We start from the raw sequence: 21,584 nt of genomic DNA on the forward strand, positions 1-21,584 counted from the left end.
AAGCCACTAGCACGCAATGTAAACGACAAAAGATAACTAGCTCCAACCCGCACTCAGTGAATCTTCATTATCTAGCGCCTGAGCTGCCGGGCTTTTAGGCTTATTACTGTAGGCAAATGGGGACAAAGGCTCTCTGTAATTACTGCGCTTCCCCAGTGGGTGATGGCGGCATTCTCAGGGAGCTTAGCGGTGGCTTCCATGTGGCTCTCAGCACATATCGGCTGGGGAGATACAACACATGCTGTTCTTAGCTTTCTTTTTTTCCTCCCCATCCCTCTTCCTCTCAATTCCCTGCTTGTCTCCTTTTTCCCCACTCTGTCTTCCTCACAGGCTCAATGCAATATGCACCGTTGGCATGCTGATTACTCAGAAACGATAACATTAAATATTAACATATCGTGGGTGGGTGAGTGAGAAAACAGATAATGACCTTTGCCCATTTATTTACCATTTTTGCCATTATATTTGACGAGTTACATTAAAAAGTAAAGATGGCAGTTGCGTTGAAACTATTCCTCTAATTAGTCACGTACAAAGTCCATTACAATGAAAGGATATAAACATGTGAGACATACATTAGAGGATTTCATCATGACAAAAAGAACAACATGATCCAGTCAAAACTAGATAAAAAAATCTAATGTTTAATGAAAATAATTTATTTTTATATACTCTAATACTAGTACTAATATTTCAATATCTGTCAACAAAGCAACACACAGAAATATTTAGATGCAAAGCTGTGATCACGGTTACAGCTGATGTTTTTATCTCTTCCACCTCTCCCTACTGCAGATGGTAGTGACAAGATTAATGCTACATCTACACAGTATAGTGTATATAAAAGAGATGATATGAAAATGCAATATAAAGTGGTCAGTTGTGCCCAGTTATGGACACCCTCATGCAAGTACCTCACATCCGTTACAACAACAACAACCACCTTATTAATTCTAGGCACAGGAACCATATTTTTGGGCCAAACTTCTATGGAACTATTGAATCACGTCTTTCAAATAAATCAAAGACAGCCTGACGAAGGATTTGAAAACCGCAGGTCCAAATCTAAAAGAGATTACATGCTACGCTCAATCCGCCTCAGTACTATGTATGGTGTGCGTGAGAGGTGTCCGCACAGAACGCACGGGCGCACACCATAAATCAGGCATCGATCCTCAGCATCAGTGCTCAGACAGAAGCAAACGACTACAAGAGAACAGTGAAAATCAAGTTGAAGGTATCATAAGTGGACATCAGATATCAGGCTTTGGAACTGCAGATATAAGACTTCAGGTACCAGGCCTCAAACCTCAAGTATCAGCAGTATTGGGCGTTACTGTAAATGATCAGGTGGTACAGTATAAGAAGTATTCACAAGCTGTTCTTATAGTAAGCAAAAGTACCAATACAATAATGTAAAAATATGACATGAGAATATCCTGCATTCAAAAATCTTACTTAAGTAAAAGTACAGAAGTATTACCAGCAGAAATGTACTGAAAGCATCAAAAGTTAATGTACTTGTTCTGCAGAAAAAAAACGTTCTACTGTTGCAGCTGGTCGAGGTTTAGCTAGTTTTAACTTATTTATATACAGTAAGTCTCGTAGGGGTTAGGCACCTGCAAAGGGTAACAAGATATATCTGAGGAAATAAGAAAAAACTAAGGTCTTTTCTCTAATCTTGCTTTTACCTTTTTGAATTTATAAGCTTATTATATGTTTTTTAAAGTTAATTCTGGAAAATAGTAAACAGTAGCTGTCCGATAAATACAGAGGAAAACAGTATTTCCCTCTTAAGTATAAAGTGACATCAAGTGGAAATACTCAGATAAAGTACAAGTATCTCAAAGGAACACCATGTACAGCAGGTAGTCTGTTGAGATTACCACACAAATAAACAAACAGCATATACACCAGACAAAAAAAATCTACATTTGTGCCAACAAGAACCCAAAAAGAAGCGCCAAGAAGAGCCAATTGTGTATTTCTCTGGAGGTAAATAGCAAAAACACAAAGCAATGCCCAGAAAACATATTCTTAAATAGCAAGGCTAATATTCCTTCGACTGATTTGTCCATTACACCGACTTTATAATTGTCTAACATTATTTCTAAGAGTAAATATACTCAATAAGTATTGTATATGTCGAGGTTAACCTTTCCTTTCTTTGTTTTTCTCCCTGAAGCTGCTTGTCATAGACATGTCTGATGGTTTTATAATCTTCATGGCTTTTCTTAGAAGAGAACATAAGCTTTTTTTAATGATGTATTTGCCTAAGAGTCTGTTTCAAACATCAACCCACACGTTTGCGCTGCTGCAAATGTATACGCCATCGAGACGTCCTCGCCGTGTCTGGCAACACGAGTGTCAAAAAATGTTTCTTTTTCTCTTGACTGAGAAAGTTTATTTTAACACAATGTCCTCACGCTAAGCCGATCACAGCCGGAGAACATTCTCGTGTCATTGTCAAGGTGGTGTAAAGTGATTTACCTGTGCACCTGGATTTCAAAATCATAACTTGTGGGATTTCTGTGTATGCATGCGGTGGATACAAATAACCGAAGCTGGGTAGGTAATAAGGAGGACTTACAGTACGAGGAGCAAAGCCACCGTGACGACTCTCCAGTCTAGAGGAACCTTCAAAACCTCCACCGGCTGTGTCTATTCTCTTCATGAGCCGTAGTTTCATCTGTGAAATGAGAATGCAAATCATATTTAGTAGTGTGTGAGTGTGAACTGGCAAGGCAGAACATTCAATTCAGTCTGATATTACCAACAAGGAAAGGGGAGCAGGGAAAAGTAAAGCCCCAACACTGAGCGCTTGTCGTAAGTCCAATAGTACAATGGCTGTAATACAGGATGTAGAAAAAGGTTTATTCTGCTGATTAACACGCTCATTTTTTTCTCCATGAAATCATGTTGAACAAAAAATAACGAACAACTCTATTTGGGACTACTTTACATGGTAATACTTTCAGAATGGGACCATTTTGGAGACATTTATTCTAGACCCAAAGACTGCGACTATTGGACAAAAAACTTTTCTTTTTCTCTCCAAATTCCAGAGCACATAAAACAACTAATACTTAACACATTCTGGACAGTGACCCTTCCCTGAGAAATGTCTTTTCCAAGCCCCTACTGACTTAATTCAATGTATGCTGTAAAATTGTATATTCTGTGGCAATATGGCTAGAGGCGAGCAACAACCTTTCCAATGCAAGATGTTTTCCTTCGAATATCCAGCAACACAAGTTGATTTCCACTCGTTACATGCATACCATCTTTTCCAAATAAACTTCCGTATTCACAGGAAACAACTTGGTTGGGTTTAGGCAACAAAACTACTTAGTTAGGTTTAGGAAAAGATCGTAGTTTGGGTTAAAATAACTACAGAAGTGGCGTTACTTAAGTACGAAAGTTATGTGACAAATCATTCAACGTTGTCTTCTGGTTTCACACGGGGTACGAACAGCGGTCTCCTGGGCGAAAGTATGGTGTTTTGGGACCCACCGATCCATGCCAACCTCCTCCCTATGCAGCGGTTGTCGCTCTTTACACTTCCTGGTTTGATTATTATTAAATGTTCCAACTTGAGCAAATTTGCATTTAAGAACTGGTATTTCTGGTGAGTTCTGAGTTCAGTCAGAGGCTCAGCTGAACATACACACAGGTATTTCCGGTACCTTCAATGCTATCTATCTTACAGCTAACATAGAGTTGGTACATTGGCAGTTTGAGACCTCACATGGACTCCTCTCTTTAATTGGATTGGATTGAATGTATCTGACCATTTAGGAAGCATCAAGATAGTTCATTTTCAAACTATTTGAGTATCTATGATTTGGAGTATTAGGAAACATGGGGTTCCTGTAATCCTGCAGATAAACTAGACTTTCATTTATTGACCAGATTTCATCCCGGATTATATCTGTCCCCTGCAGTTTTCCAATTTGGAAGGCATCGGTGCCAGCCGGAGCAGATTTCCAGTTGGTAGCAATCTGCCACTTGGTATTGGATTGGCGCGGACACTCGAAAGGCTATTGAACGTTGGGGTCTAAGACAAGACCAGTTTGTGATTTCTGATTGATTTTTGTCTCAAATGCTGTACTGGGACTACGAAAGACAATCGGGTTTGACTGGAACAACAGTTGTCTTAATGGACCTCTGTGGTGTTTACTTTGTTCAGTAGTAGAATGGGAAAACGCTTGAAGCTTGTGAAAAGCTCTTGAAAAGTTCACACCTTTAAAAGTGCCAATGCTCTGACGAAAACAACAAAAAGGAGAGTGAATAGGCCGTTAAGTGTCACATGTGACCTTTGTAAGAATTCAAAATTAAACACATTTACCGAATCAATCTGCAGGTCATTACTAATAATGGTTAAAGTCCTGATATTGCTCATACCCTGTTGTTTTCTTGGCACCTTTGTGAGCTTTTCTTGACCAAGAGAGGATAAATAAAGCCCTCTGGTTGAGAGCAGCCAGACTTGCTGCCAGTCAGAATTAACTTGGTTTTGACTTTAGCCCACAGGTCACTGAAGCTGTGAACTAAAAAGGCAACAATGGATTTTCTTGTCCCTTCACCTTTATTCTGAACTAAAAGTGCTGAACTACATGACCCTCCCTTTGAAAATTTGTAGGCTCTCGTTCACGGAAATCGTAGACTAATTATAGTGCTGACAAACTGTCATATCACATTTGATTTGGTCCAATGGACCCGGTTTCCCCTCCCATTTTCTCTACAACTACACCACACTCTATTTTAAATTCCCCATATGCAAGCAGCATTGACCTTCCATCTTGTCCTGGTTTTGACCAGCTCCCTATACGCGGCTCCTTGTTCCTAAAAAGCTAAGATTTATGACTATGACCTCTCCAGATTCATTGTCTACGAACGTGTGTCTCCTATCGTTTGTGTGGCGTCTTCCTTTGCGAGCAGCAGACATCCATCAGCCTGTGTGTCTTGACCTGCTGGCTTTAACCTTTCACTGAGACCTACTTAAATATCTTGACAGCCAAAATAAACCTGCGCCCTTGGCCTGTTGTAGTTGCTTCTACATGGAACTGCGGGGACTGACGTGCATTTAGTAACCTTTTAAAAGGCCACTTAAACAACGTAATACGCTCTTCAGATGAAACACCACAAGCTTGGGCTACAAAATTTTTCCCATTTGCGACTAGAGTGCTATACAAATGGTAATATGCTATTAAGTGAGTCATAAGATCAGATGGGGACAACGTTGACAGGAAGTCCTTTTCATAGAAAATAAAAAACATCATTCATTTCTCTGTAGGATGTAATATTTTACAGTTGTTTTACTGATTTGGTGATCTAGTGGGTAGGGAGGACATTCTCCTTTGTTGGCCTGAAAAAACCTTTTCAGCTTTGTATGAAATTTCAGGAGTCCTCGATGTCTCAAGTGTCAGAGCAATCAATGATGTAGCATCAGGTCTTTGCGAAAGTCCATTTGAAATATTAGTCATCCAAGGACAAGCTCATTTTTTGGACTGGTTTATGACCAAAACGAATCACTAGCATGCAATCACGCTAAACTGAGATGGCGGAAACATTATACCTATTCATCCTCATACAACGGTTCATATATTTTACGAAAATGCATTCCTTATTTTCCATGCGTTTTTCTACGAATGTCCAGCAACAAGTGACGCACGTGTCAATTTCCGCTCGTTACATGCATACAGTCTTTTCAAAATAAACTTCCGTCTTCACAGGAAACATCTTAGTTAGGTTCAACGCTAGACAACAAAACTACTTAGTTAGGTTTAGGCAACAAAACTACTTACTCGTGTTTAGGAAAAGATCGACTTGGTTAGTTTTAGGCAACATAATTACTTAGGTTTTGGACAAGATGGACTTAGTTAGGTTTCGGAAAAGATAAACATAGTTATGTGTAGGAAATGATCAACTTAGTTAGGTTTAGGCAACAAAACTACATAGTTAGGTTTAGGAAAAGAATGTGGTTTGCGGCGTTTGTCCCTTTTTATACTTCCTGGTTCACCATTATATAGATTACATAAGAATTAGTATTTTCGTGGGATGTATACAAATTACAGTGCATTGCTTTTCATAGCTATAGCTACGAACGGTGTGTGAGAACAGCCTGACCTGCTAAACATCAGCATGTTATCAGTTTCATTGTGAGCATAACATTTAGCTCAAGGCACTGTTGAGTGTAAGTGCAGCCTCTCAGAGCCGCTTTCTTTTTCCTTTGCAAGCTAAATTCTATTGACATATTGTAAGAGTATGAAATAAATTCACTGAGATGCAAACATCCACCACACGTATGCTTGCACCTCTAGTTCAAATGTGAGTTTCCATGTACCTGTCAAGTTCAATCGCGTGTCTGCCCATGAAACATATGAGTAGCCATCTATGCTGTCTGCCTCAGTATGGTTTAACAAGGTAATGGGACCAGAGATGGTAGGGAGGCTTTCAATGAGAGACTATGCAGAATGGTTCCTTTAATTTGTCAGTTAAGTCTTCAGGAAACACAATGTCTTTACCGATGTGTTAAGGCAACCTTCCCCACGCATCAGCAGCCACATGTAGCTTTGAGGTGCTCCAAGACTGGAATTAAGGAGTCGTTTGTAACACTTCATTAATACTATTTGTGCAAATTCCATCCAGGCCTGTTTGATCGTCGCCAGACCTCTGGAGAATCCATTAGCAATCACAATCACAGACCAGAAAAGCTGATAAACCAGTGCCTCAAGCAGGCGATTTCTCCATGCCCCGTTTGCACAAATGTGAGCACACATTAGAGCAGCGAGAGACAAAACGAGTCGCAACGGCATAACATTAACCAAATGAACTGCGATTCAACTCCTGCCATTGTGACTCCATGACAATAACTGCACCAGCTGCCTGAGTCATTTTGAATTCTTCCTCATATTTCCTGCCGAACATAAAACACAAGCTCCAGTGAAGATACGAGGGGATGAGTAAGCACATAACTCAACAGAATACAAAAGGATGAGAGGGGGAATACGTCATGCGGACGGCCTGTGGCTTCTTATTGAAACTGTGCCACTGGCAGAAAGCTCCTTGCAAATTCATGCAGGCATATGGTTGGGGGAAACTGGGGTATCGCTTTGTGTGTGACTGTGAGTGCACGTGGTGAGGGCGTCGGATAGAAACGGCGTGCACGACTCAGTTTAACCTATCAACGGAATTCCAACAGATCAGCCCAGAAAGGAATCTAAAAACAGACTCCATATGCTCTCTGTGAAATTATGACTGGCAAGATTGATGCTAAAAATGGCAATACTGATAATAGGATGCTATCAATCATGTTTTTTTTGGGGCAGATCCTGTGTTTCTCTTACTCAAAAATTGTGCATAAATCTCTTCTGTATGAGCCTCCGCATTAGAGTTTGAGTGCCTGTGTTCAAGGTTTATGTAAATGTGCGTTAAAGGGGAACTCCAAGGATTTTATACCACATTTTACCTGGGTCTAACAAAGAGAGACCATTGAGTTGCATTATGGGAATTGAATTGTGTTTTTTGGAGCTTGACCCTGAAAGTCGGTTCACACCAAGCACACATTTTCATCTGAAAAAATTGCACAGAGATGTATAAAAACTGATTTTGTGGGTTCTTATGAATGCTTGCACAGAGCAGAACGGATTGTCGGAAAAATGGGCTTTTTTCTCAAACCAATAGGACATTTTTCGGACTATTGTGTTTCGGAATAACAACAGGCCGTCTCCTTCTCAACAACAAATAATGTACAACAAACACTACTACCTCAACAACCAAAGAAAGAACAGTATGTGAACCGGAGGGCATAGATGTCATGCAGCAAATTGCGGATTTTCCGAATTGTTCAGAAATGGCTTTTACTTAGGAATAAAAGTCAGACGATATCAGCCTTTGCTGCACCAAGTTTGACCTGTTTTTTTTTTTAAATAAACTTTGCTTTTACTTTTTTTATATATTTGTTGCTTCCTTTGGACTGTTGGCTTTGTGTCTGTCTATGTGAATACAACCTTGACAACAACAGCAATAACAAAAACTACTACGAGGCAGCATCTATCCAAATCGTTCGGATCCATTCATTAGATTGTCATCACAATATCAGCATGTGGCAGCTACGTTATGGTTGAGATAATGAATGTAAATTGGTGCCACTCTGCAGCTAAATCACAACTCTCAGATGTCTTTGAAAACACCAAGAAGGAGTTTCCAAAAGCAGCTGCAAACAAAAATGTAAACAACCAAAAAATGTAATTTTGTGAAAATATACAGTAAATCACTGTGATGGAATACCCAGCTATTTTAATACCATATACCGCCATGAACTATAACCAGTGGCTGTGAATAGCTGAGGGACTATAACACGTAAAGCGCAACAGTGGTGCTTTAACATGTCTTTGTGTACGTGTGTACGAGTGTGTTTTATAAGGTTGCAGCTGCAGCTCTCTCCGTCAGCCTGTCTCGGCTCTCTGTATTAAACTGTAAAGGCACTGCAGGGTGCTGACGGAGCTTAAACCTTTTAGCTGACTCAATGTTTCACAGCCAGAACCCACATTGCCAAACGGCAGACAGATGTATCCTCTCTCCCCTGCCCGGTTTGTTATCACCTGACCAAGGCAAAACTGCACTCGGACCCATAAAAACCAAAGAACGATAACAGAGAGAGCGATGGCAGGGACTCGTTTTACGAGTGATGTTTCTACTGTGGGGCTGTTCGAACATCAGAGAAGAGAAACGCAGTGCAGGAATCTCCCAGGAGTCGCAAATATCTGAACCTGTCAGATTTTTTTTTCTCTGTCTAAGACGCGGTTCCATCTGTTATTTATGGCAAATTAGATACCTTAGCCTCAAATCCTCTCAGTTGCAAAGCTGCACTTTCTAGGTTGCCGTATGGTTGTGCAGCCCGGTCGCACGGAAAGGCATATGGATGACACGATCATTTGCAAGGTATTTGGCATGCAATAAGAACGCCGTTCTTGATTTTGCCATGTCATTTGTACTCCATGTAGTCTGTACTGAGTCCAATGTAAATGCATCCGTGTAAAAATGCTACGCTCAGAGCTGGTGCCGTAGAATAAAAAGTGAGAAAGACTGGTTATGGTGCGAGGGAGGAGAGGTGGAAGGGTCCAACAAACACAGGACTTTAAACCAGGGGACCGGTGTTCGAGAACGGTGTTTTGTAAGTTACATTAGTGACGAGTTCTCCGTACTTATGTTACGTTGTTTCCATGTGTGTTTCACTTAGGGTCACAATTAGTCCACTTTAATCAAACTCTGGTGCGGTTTGTTTGGTCAGTTGTGAATGCAATAATCATGCTGGACGGGCATTTGTTGAGATGGACACAGGTAGTGAGTGAGTGGGAGAATGAACCAAATCAAAAAATGAACCAAAATGATCAATTTCCCTCCGATTTGGACTAGCTAAACAGACTTAGTTTACGTACTTATTTCAAGCCCAACCATGACGTTTTTCCTAAACCTAACTGCATACGTTGCCCTAGTTTCGTTGCGTGGCATACAAATGACATGCAAAAAGCCTAAATGTGTCGTCATGACATGCAAAATGTTGTGTCACTCATACGCCTTCCCATGAGATTGGGTTGGGTTGCGACCACCGTGGTTGGAGAATAGTTACAACAGATTTCCTTCTCTGAGATGCTTGACGAACACGGGCCCAGAACCAGGCATGTACGCCACTACACCAAACCCCTTCCCTTGTGAATAGAGTAAGACGTATTAATCTTGTAGTTTGAGTGGAATTTTGTCATGCATATAGTATAAGGGGGGAAAAAAGAAATCATTCTGTTTCATATAAAGTTTTCAGACGTGTGGCAAAAATCTGACAAAATCTTTGTAGCAGATGTGTAAGCGGTGCATCACAAGCAAGTGGAAGTTAAACCGATGAAATATGCATGTGGATAGCAGCGCACGGGGGATACAAAAAAAGTCAGTCTCGGTGGTTGTTCCCAGTCTAATTTACGATGATATAGTGGGAAGAAAAATAGACAAGTGAGCTTCTTTCTTCTGCTGATTTAATTTTCTCATCTTTATCATCAACTAAACAGGTCATAAAATGATTCAACAGCTATTCTCTGTCTATAAAAACAGGATTACAAAGCAAAAAAAAAGGCAGTGGAACACTTAAACTCCATTACAGGACACATTAGCAGTAAAAATTTGCAGCAAATTGCCGACAAGTTACCTCTCAAGATCTACATATAAATATAATAAGAGTGATTCAATTAAATTAATTCTCGGCCTGAACTTTCATCATGCTCTGTCGTCTCTGTGTGGTAGGGGATCGATAAGAAGCCGTCATTTTTATCTGCGTGCTCGCTTCCCTTTTGCTGGCCTGCTTGTGAACTTGATGGGAATCATTTCTGCCTTTTGATTGATGACATTGAATGAAGGCCGTATTAGTGCTAAAGGCCAAACAGACGCTGGGATATCAAACCTCCTCATAAATGTCCTCATCCTTAGGTGACTTCTCCTAAACACTCCGAGTGACTTGATATCACACCCAAACCATAGATGTCATAATGTTGCTTCGCTGGAAATACTATCGTTAGCTTCGCGACAATTAGCCAAAGGAGAAAGTGTGAATATCAGTTCAATAAATACGAGGCCTTATCAGCGACATCGGAACTTGCGATCAAACGTGTTGTCACACATGCTGCATAATTGCTTACAGACCTCAGAGGACGCAGGTAGGATACATTAAAGACAGGCGATGTGCATCCAGATGAACGTTGTCATGGAGACAGCTGCAGCAGCGTTGATTTCTCACATGCAAAAAATCACCAGAATAAATGTGTTATTGAATAACCACTTGTGTTGTTCTATGATTATTTTTTTTAACTCTGTTGCATATTTAGTCATGGATATTTTAAGATTAGGAAACAAACATCCTTTGATTGACAGTTGCCTGGCAACCGACTATACACACAACCCCACAACTGGCTTTATATGTTGGTTCAGATAATCCTGATTGGTGCCCTGACATCACCTTTTTTTTTAACCTTCACTCACTTCAAATCAGTGAGAAGAACATGGGAACACAACTGTTTTGTATTCATGTAATCGCTCATAGAAAGCAGCTGATTGGGGGGAATATGTTTTCAGGGCCTTTACATGAATATAATCAAATGTTCAGGAGCTGAGGTTGGTAGCTGGCCTCGTGATTGCTCAATCAGAAGGGAAATAATACATGAGAAGCAAAAAGTGAAGTACTGGTAGATAGACAATGCAGAGAAATGGTGCACGGTGTCAGGAAAGCAGGTTTGGACCCAAATGCAGAATTGATGAAGTGGCAGCAGGGACAGTTCGATAATTAATTAATTAACAGAAAAAAGACTTACAGCTCAGAGTCCAAAATCAGGCAGGAAACAGAAATAAATCCAAAACAACCAGCAAGACAGGAAGAGTGGAGACAAGGACTGACACAAGGAGAGAGAAGCACAACGACTGAAGGGACTAATTAACAGATGACGCACAGGTGTGGCAAATAAAGGCGGGAAAACACACTAAAAAGGGAAGTAAAACCAAACATGACACATGAGGAGAGTTACCTTCAAAATAAAACAGGAAACAAAAACCCAAGAACATGACAAAACACACATCACTGCTAGTCTATATAAGCCTTGTTAACATGACAGCGTGTTCATCCCAGTTAAAATCATACAGAGAGCTCTATGACTATCAGCACTCTCTCTGCATTAACATAGGTAGGTTTTGCCCCCGACATGAAGCGGAGGGGTCTCTCATCGCCCTGAAGGGGTTTCTTTCACAACAATGACCCGCTAGCTGTACATTATCCCGCTTATTACACAGATACTTAATTACGAAATCAATAATTTCACACAAAAACAGTCCGCCAGAGTCCGAAATCAGAACTACGCCCATAGCAACGATTTGTTATACATAGCAACGGTCTGTTATACATAGCAACGATCTGCTATAAAGAAATAACAGACCCCAGAACACCGTGATTAACCAGTCACAATCGAGTATTCAACAATGCCGTGTAATAAGAGGCTGATAACCACTGATAATACCATTTAATGACCTGATAACAGTCTAATTGGCTGGAAAAACTCACACATGCTGGGGTTAAGACTGTAGAACATATGGACGGTTAAAACATAAATTAACGGCAATTATCAACACAAACTACAACGTAAGATTTACACCTTTTTATCAGTTATAAAACAACAAGCTTAACCTGCTAATTACTGTATTGCACAAGGCATGATTGGAAATGATGATTGCCACTATAATACTGTATGTTTCTTTGTCTGTTTGCATACAAAAGGAACGTATACTTGTCTCTGTATAGCCTATATAAAGTTTACACTTGGCATAATACCAGTGCTTTTGTTCCTAGATTAGCCACTCATTAACCGCATGACCACAAGAGCAAGTGTGCATTAAGATGGTGTTTCCCAGCTCAGATGTTAGAGACCAGAAAAGTGTCTAAACATAGGGGATGAAAAGGTAATGATATTAACCAGAGGGTTTCATTACCTATTCCAAAACCTCTAAACCTCAACATCTGCCGTTGACTATTAGAAAACCGGAACAGTGGATGAACTTTACACGGCGGCATTGGATGGGAGGAGCGAATTATTCACAGCGAGCCCGAGGGCGGCATGTTTATGTGCGGCGCTGTAATGCTTAACTCGAGTGGAGGAGCTGCTTCTTCAGGTGTTTGCGAGGAGGAAGAGCACTTTAACGATGATTTAAATAGGCTGCGATTCTCACACATTATGCTGCTTTTGTCTGGAAGTGCTCACTTGCTGCTTTTGAAGCTTTCTTAGCCGAGTGCCCTTATGTCCAAGACGGTCTACTTTACCTGCTCCCCTCCCATTCGTTTCATGCAAATGCGAGTCAAATGTGTTGTCCGAGCATAAAACTGGTAAAGTGTTGGACAAATGGATCATTTCAAAAAACATCAGAAGGTCAGACGGGTGTGAATGCGAGGACAAACTTTGAATTCATTTGCTGCCGCGTTCACCGCCAACACACACACACACACACAAAGTGTCGACACATATCAGTAATTACCGAATATATTAGAAAGATCAGAAGACTCTCGGTGATCCGCGGTGAGGCCGGGCCAGCTGTTTGCGCTCCGAGCGTTCTTTGGTCTCTGCATAATCATCAGAGCGCTTCTGCATAGGCGGCTGCTGAGGCTGCACTTCCTGTGATGAGCGGGGCGGGAGGTGAGGATCTCTTTTTACTTCTTCTTTTATGATTGTTTTTTTTTTTTTATTCCTCTTTTAAACTTGCCTGAACCGCGCACCCTGAGGTGAAGTGGTTATTAGTTGGGATGTGCCAGGAGTTTAGAACTGCTGCCAGCAAAAGAGTGTATAGAAGAAGAGCCGGGGCTCCAAAAAAAAAGATCATCTGACGCTTTTATCTATAAAGAAGATATGGAAACAATGTTTGAGATAGACTGCATCTCCAGCAAGGATGGAAGATAGGATATGAAAGCACTTAATTTCCCCTTAACTTAAAGAGCATCAACAGATAGTCTTGATTGTCAGAAAGATGATACCACAAGGGCAATTTATTAGAAAGTGGTGAGAAGATATTTTTAGACTTTTATTTTTGCAACAAATGGGGGAAGTTTAGTATGTTTACAGCACCGAATTAAATGTCTTATATGACTTTCAAAGTATAACTCCATAATGCAAAATAAATGATAGAAGTGTCTGTTTTTGGGGGGGATTGAGTGATAGCACTGTTTAGCCTGTTATTGAAATATTGCCGGATGAACAGCTTGGAGAGAGGGCTGTATGGCAGAATTATTGCTGCTATTATAGAACTCATAGTCAGTAATGGCTATCCTGACTGTAATGGCTCAGATGGTTGATAGGCTAAGGGTAAAAATGGTCGGCGTTTGATATTGCGCATCGCAGATTGTCATCATCATTGGGTTCTCACAGCGACTGCATGTCGGAATAACTCTGATGTTCGCTATTTTTTTTTCCCCTTTAAACGCATCATTTTAAATGTTTCAACTAGAGTGTTATAGCAGCCTCTCAAGAGTGTGCGAAGCAAAATGCAGGGCAAAAAAACATCTGTGATTGAAAGCAACACAGATGAGCATATTAGCAGTTTCATCCACTTAGAGCTTCTCTTATCTGCATAGTGCCGGCTGGACAGTACGAGCAACACTGTCTCTCTCTTTCACTGTTAAACATTTAGAGCTGGTTCAACTTTAAAAGGATGTTAAACACGAGTTAACTGAAGTAATTGGATCAAAGTTGTATCATGAGGCGTTTACAAGAGAACAACTACTGTTTTCATGGATCCAGGAGCTAATTCAACATGTATTAAAGGGGACATATGCAATTTTTTAGGTGCATACTTGTATTTTAGGTTTCTAGTAGAACATGTTTACATGCTTTTATGTTAAAAAAAACATATTATTTCTCTCGTATCATCTGTCTGAATATACCTGTATTCACACTCTGTCTGAAACCGTTTTAGCGCCTGTCTCTTTAAGAACCCCTCCCGAAAAAGCCCAGTTTGCTCTGATTGGCTTGTCTTAGTTCACAGTTTGTGGGTTGGTAGACACTCCAGATATCAAAATAGATGTGTACAAGCACTTCAAAAAGTGAGTTTTTCATGATATGTCCCCTTTAAAGACACACAGCTAGTTTCAAACATGTCTTTTTTTCTTCAAACTACAAAAAGAGAGTGGTCTGTGGAGAGGTTCAACTCTCAGACAATGCATGCTGGGACGTCTGCTAATATGCTGATCATATTTCTTTAGAAACTTAATTAAATGCATTCATCTCGTGTCAAAACACTTCAGTCAGAGGAACCCATGAAATTGCTCGTGAATAAAAAGTCGCAATTTTAATTTGGATTAACATGAAATTAATAAAACTCACATATTTACATTAAATCAATGATAAAAGATAAATTGATGCCACTTAATTCCTGTATGATACAGAAATTGCATGCATATACGACTAATTTGCAAGAGCAAATATATTTTGAAGGAAATTGAATGCCACCGTTATTATACTCTATATTTATGTACATAATGAGGAAATGTTAATTAACCTATCTGGCAAATTGCAAAATGCTGATACTGAATGTTCAACAAAAATGTATTTCATTTGTTTTCCTTAAATATGTGCTCTTGCAATACAATATGTGCTTGTAGCAACTAAACATGACTTAAAGGGGACCTATCATGTTTATTTTCAGGTGCATACTATTACACATTTTGGGTTTCTACTAGAACATGTTTACACGCTTTAATGTAAACAGCCCAACACAGTCTGCTCTGATTGGTCAGCTGGCTCACTCTGTTGTGATTGGTCAACCAAGGCAAACTCTTCGGACTCCGCTCCAGCTCCGCTCTAACTAGCTTTGTTTGAGGGCGTGCCAAACTAGTCGCTAGGCGGGTATTATGCCAATATGTTACTTGGTGACATCACCATGTTACGGAAGAAAAGGCGGTACTTCATGCGAGGCGTTTCAAGCAGTTTAGGAGCAGTGTTTCTCCCTTTGGCGTTGTCTTTGGGCTTTTTAACTCTGCAAACCTTTTACATGCACAAAAAACTATATAACACACTAAAGGAAAAGGGGAAAAGCACAAAAGCATAAAATGTCCTCTTTAAGTATTACATAAACATAATTCCTTGCTTGGTACAAGGGCACTATTTAGAGAGATATTAATGAGTAAAGCAAACAAATTAGAACAGTAGGGGGGCATAAATAATACATTCCCCACACCATCCCCATTGGAAATAACGCCCCACCAATAATTATTCTAATGTATTTATTAAAATGCATTAACTGTTTTGCCTATTTGTTGTTGTTGCTGCAAACATTGTGCACACATTTTTCTGTGTGAAATGTAACAGTCGCTATACTAATCTAGCAGTAGTGAGGCACTCTTCACACATCGAGGCACCTGAGCCCCAGTAAAAACTGCATCCTGGGGAACCGTGACCTTCGAGCGAAGTGATGCAGAAGGCGATGGCAGCTCCTTGAAGCCAGCGCGAGAGGCATTTCTAAACTGACTCTCTTCACTAAGCCCCATTAAGCACTCTCACACACATAAGCAAGTACATGCACACATTCTTATCACTTCTGTTTGAGCGTTTCCGAGTACCTTTCCCTCTTTTTCTCCATCCCCTCGTGTTTTTTCACAGTTAACACCCATTCCTTTCCCCTTGTGCCCTTCCACAGCTTGAGTTCAGCTCATTTATGTCCCCTGTGATGAATGTGTCACACCGGCAACACTTAAGCGGAAGCGCACATGTACACACACACACACACACACAAAGACGCATAAACACATCCACCTACGCACGACGCGCGCGCACTCCATTCCCTGTGTCACCTAGCCACAGTGTGATCTGATAAATGGTTTTTGGTGCAGGTGCTTTTTTCATTAATACACCCTCGCAAACCTAGCCGCATAGTACCCTACAGCTATCCGGCATATTGCAAAGAAAATAGACAGAAAAAGAAGGAGTGAAGTAAAAAAGAGAGTCGAAAAAGAAGTCTGAGAACCCCAGGTGTTTCTGTATACCGAGCCATTATTCTGGATAAATCTGCCATTTTACCTCAAAAGTTAAATTTTTTCAAATGGGTGTATTGATTCCCCGATAGGGGATACCTGTATTGAACAACGTGTCACTTAAAATGATGCATGAACAGATCATAGGTCCCCAGTTTGCCATATCGCACAACTATCCATTTGTGTTTGCTCCTCTTGCAAATATCGTTATTGGCATTTGGAATGAAACAGACTCACTAGTTTGTCAGCTGTTCACTTAGTTGTTCAATTCGGAGAGGAAGTCGCACCAGCAGAGAGCAGGGATTGGGGAATTTGTGTTTCATTAACAGCTTTAAATAGGTGTGAGGAAACACGTATTATGAAGGAATCAGAACTACAGAATCCTAGCTAAAAGGTTGCTAATATAACGTTCACATTAAAAGCCCAACATGCCAGGTAGAGTGCCATTAATTCGTCCATCCATTTTCAAACTGCAGTTAAGGTTAGAGAGAATGGATAGTAAGAAAGACACTTTTTTTTTTTAGTTTAATTGGCTGACAGGAAGTCGGTGCAGTTGAAGTGGTTCAACCATCATCAGCGTTATCGCTGCTGTTTGGGAGATGGCCTTGAACGCCACTCATCCATTCCAATGCCACTTTTTTGTTTATGGATATTTCCCACATAATAGGATGAATCTACAGCATCTCACACTAGTCTGCACGGGGCACTTAGAAAATCCAAGGGTGTTCTTCGATGAATGTCAGCGCTGCCTTGGATCAGGGGCAGCCAGTTGACGTGTTATGCCTTTATGTCCCACAAGGAGCTTGTAGTTGACAAGTCCCAGCGGGCACAGAACCCCGAGCCAACCTAGGACTTTTCAGGGATTACAACGTCTCTCAGCTGGCCCGAGGACAGGTGGAAATCCCCCAGGAGGCGCCGGGGGAAGAGGACGCGTGGCTCGCTCTTTTAGACCTGCTGCCACAGTGACCCTCCCACAAGGAGTGTGAAAAAACGGCCAACTGCTGACAGCTCATGAAAGGCAAAATAAGAGCAGCTACTACAATGAATCCAAAAAAGGTAAATAATTCAGATTTCACGATTTAAAAGGATGAAGTTCAAACCCAGTGATCTTTGGGTTTAATTTCAATCAATTTATCTGGGTTGCCTTTTTCATAGTCGGCCCGACATGCAAGCACTTTCTCCTTTATCTCTACTTTGTGACGCCTACCCACCTTAAGTGTAGCTGCTGCAATTGCCCAGTCTTTTATTTTTAGGGTTCTGCTTCTCTGTGCTCTTATAAGACGTGGTATACGGCGAGACGTTGGGCTATCTAAAGCTTTTAAGCTGTCTTCCATCCATCGTCAATTTCTTTTTGGATGATTGATGCCGTATATAGCGTATGCACCTTTTATCTACAATAAGAGACAATGCGAGTAAAGATGACTGTAATTACAGATGCCATTCCAGCTAAGAAGCTTTCTCCTCAGGTCAGACATGTCACCTTTTCAGAAAGTTATTTTGGTTTAACAAGCCAGCTAGTTCAGGTTTTTTTTTTTTTTTTTTTGTTCATTTATTTCTGTCCATATTTATAAAAAATATTTATATATATATATATATATATATATATATATATTTATATATATTTGTTTTTGTTTTTGACAACTTGGCCCTAATGCAAAAGCAATAGAGAAAGGAATAAGGAAAGGTAAACGGATTAAATAAATAAATTATATAATATAAAACTAAATAATAATATAAAATACTGAAAAAACAGAGCAATTTAATTTAATCAAATTCAATTCAAAATACTTTATTCATCCCTCAAGTGGCAATTCAAGGCAAACGAGCGTGCAAACAGGAATGCACAATGATTCATTTATACACATAAAAAGCAATCTAAAAATACAAGTATGGGAAATGCAAATGTAAAAAATAAATATAAATGCTTTTTAAAGTTATAAATAAATATATACAGAAATAAATGAACAACAACATGAAAATACATGCTTATAATTATTATTTTATATTTTGTTATTTGTCTTTATATTTCCACATTTATATATTTATTTGTCTTTGTATTTCCACATTTTTTATTTCCTTGTTTATTCTTTTATTTATTCTTCTTTATAGTCCCATATTCTTTTACTGATTTATTCTTTTTTATGGCACTCCTATGACTCCACGGATAGATCTCCTATGAATGCTGGCCCTCAGTGTCCAGTTATCTGCTGCCATGGGAAACACCCACACAGAACCTTAATGCGTAAATGTCGTCTCCACAAATATGTACCGGTGACGGTTTCATCCTATTTTGAAAAAAGAAAATGCACAATAGCTACAGCGTCATTGGGGTGTATATTCAAAAGTTCACACAAAGAGTGAGTCGGTTGGACTTTAAGGTTGCGAATTAGTCACTCTACTACCTTGGTTGTAATATGTTCTATAATCTGACTCCAAGGCATACACTTGATCCTCTTTAGCATTTTACATTTCAGCGTCTGAAATAAATAGTTTAAGATCAACAATAGCCCCGAGCAAGCATTGAACCTCGCGTCAACACTTTTGATTGACAGAGCTCTTGGCTGGATGCTGCTGTTATATAACCTCTGATTGGCAGAGCTCAATACGACGTCTTGATTCACATAGAAATGTGACCAGTGGGCTACAGGAGAATGGCTGCAGAATCGCTGATGAAAACTGGCTTCAGGCTAGTGTAGGATGGATTAAAATAGGTTCCTTTCCTACATTTGTGCATGTAATTCTTATTCTCCATCTGATTCCTATTTAAGATTTGCTGGAGTGAGATACATTAGAGCTGCTTGATACTGCCACAAACCTACACTGCTGTCCAATAAGCTGGAACAACAGTAGGGTGGTGACGCTCAAGGACATTTCTCTTGTATGGAGGACATATAATAATTATTTTTTTCATTACAGATTTCCTTAACTGACATTCAAAGCATCCACCTTCCAGTGACAAGCTCCCTTATCAGCACGGCAGAGAAAGGAACCCATTGTGCATCAGCCATGACAAATGAACTACACGCTAAAACATTATCGGCACTCTGTCACAAGACTGAATGACTATGGTCTATCAACAGTCTGTCTGTGGCGCTGGAGAATATGTTCATTATGCGAGATTTGAATATTTAAAAGTGATAAAGGCAGCTGATGAAAATGTTCTCATAATGGCTTCAAGGCAATGCTATACTATGTTTCTTTTCTTGGAAGAGCAATTACTTGTATGGTAATTGTGTTCTGCCTGTATATATTAAAAAAAAAAGACACACACTGGGACTGTCACTTAAAAAAAGTGCAGATTGATTAGAACTAACATGTTAGTCATTTGAATTAATTTAATGCAACCCACATGGTCTAGTCTGCATCACGTTGACATGTGCTATGGAAGACTCTCAAGAGACCTCCACGACCTTTAAGGCAAGGTTGACATGACTGATGGAGACAGCTGAAGGGGTCAGTAGGCTACTTTCATATTGACATTGACCTTATCACTAATTTGAATGTAATCAATGTAAACATGTTAATATAAAAATGCTAAGAGGAACAAAATAAACAAACTAAAACGAATGAACGAAAGGCTACCACATTAAGATCCGTTCAATGACTTCATTTGTGTATTGCAGTTGAAAAAAAGTTACTTTTAGCAATCAATTCATAAGAAAATACATCTAGTGTAAAGAAAAAAGTGTATATAAAAACTCCTAAAACCCACGTCCAGTGTGGTCTATAAAATATATCAATAATAGTTTGCATATCTGCAAGAAACATGCCAGAGGCCCAGCAACCCAATCTCAGGAAGGCACATAAATAGCACAACATTTTAAGGACATTCTGCATGTCATGATAACACATTTTAGGCTGTTCGCATGCCATTTATACGCCACGCTCTTATCGTTATGAAACGGCTTAACGCCACGTCATTAGCATGAAATGGTCACACATTAGGTTTAGGCAACAAAACCATTTAGTTCGTCATGGTTGGGCTTAACATAACTACATAAACTAAGTAAAATACGTACGTAAACAACGTAACATAAGTACGGAAAACACGTCACAAACGTAACTTTGAAATAACTCAATGACACTTTGGGACACAAACACCTGTCTCCTCATTCAAAGTCCTGTGTTTGTTGGACCCATCCACCATAAACAGTCTCACTTTTTATTCTACGTCTCTAGCTCTGAGCGTAGCATTTTTACTTGGATGCTTTTACATTGCAGGCAGTGCAGACTACATGGCGTACAAATGATACGCCGTTGTTGTTGCACACACTATGTCATACAAATTACCGTGTCATTCATACACCATTTGGTGACATCGGGCTGGTCTCAGCTACACCCGTCTATCAAGTGACCCTCGCCTCGCAAGTCGTGTTAACCTCTGCTGCCTCATTTGAGCGAGGTAGTTTTTGTGTTAGCGAGGACAACAACAATCCTCTTGTTTTCTTTCCTTTCATTCAATATTCTACAGTAGTTTACAGAGGGCAACAGGGCACGCGGTAGATCAGTGTGATCTGGAGCTCAAGACGTGGCCTGTTGTTATTATATGCTGTGAATTTTGAGCGTGGGTGGTCATTCTTGACCGTGAGATGCAATTTGAATTGAGAAAAGAGACTGATTGAGCCACACACACACGCACTATAAGTTATTGGCATGTTTGTGTTGCTTTTAACAAGGGGGACATCTTCCCGTTCTGCACAGATGCTCATTTCATAATGCATATATACAGTAATGTCCATACAGTGTATACACAGGTCTATATATATACAGTATGGTGTGAAAAGTAGGGCAACAACGGTGGTGTTACTATATTCAGAGGATTATGTGAATGCTCTTTTGGGAATAAAATGACTGCATCTTATTTACATCTGACATTTGTCTCCATGCTGATGAATACACAAGTATATATATATATATATATATATACTGTATATATAATGGTTGAGCACCACAAGCTTGCGTGCCGTATTCCCAAACCTGAAACTGAAAGTAAGCCCAGTTTTCTTAGAGAATGTAAATGTGATAAAATTGCCCGTGAATC

General features: G+C 39.9%; 1 long non-coding RNA gene across 1 annotated transcript in view; it reads right to left on the reverse strand.

Moving 5' to 3' along the window:
• LOC119483917 overlaps nt 1–21,584 on the reverse strand; it is a 289,619-nt gene that overhangs the window by 120,780 nt on the left and 147,255 nt on the right. Inside the window, exon 4 of the long non-coding RNA XR_005205849.1 lies at nt 2,591–2,689. This is a non-coding gene — a long non-coding RNA (uncharacterized LOC119483917). The remainder of the gene's footprint in view (nt 1–2,590; nt 2,690–21,584) is intronic.

The sequence above is a fragment of the Sebastes umbrosus genome, chromosome 24, assembly GCF_015220745.1.
Source record: "Sebastes umbrosus isolate fSebUmb1 chromosome 24, fSebUmb1.pri, whole genome shotgun sequence".
In the NCBI taxonomy this organism is placed as follows: domain Eukaryota; kingdom Metazoa; phylum Chordata; class Actinopteri; order Perciformes; family Sebastidae; genus Sebastes; species Sebastes umbrosus.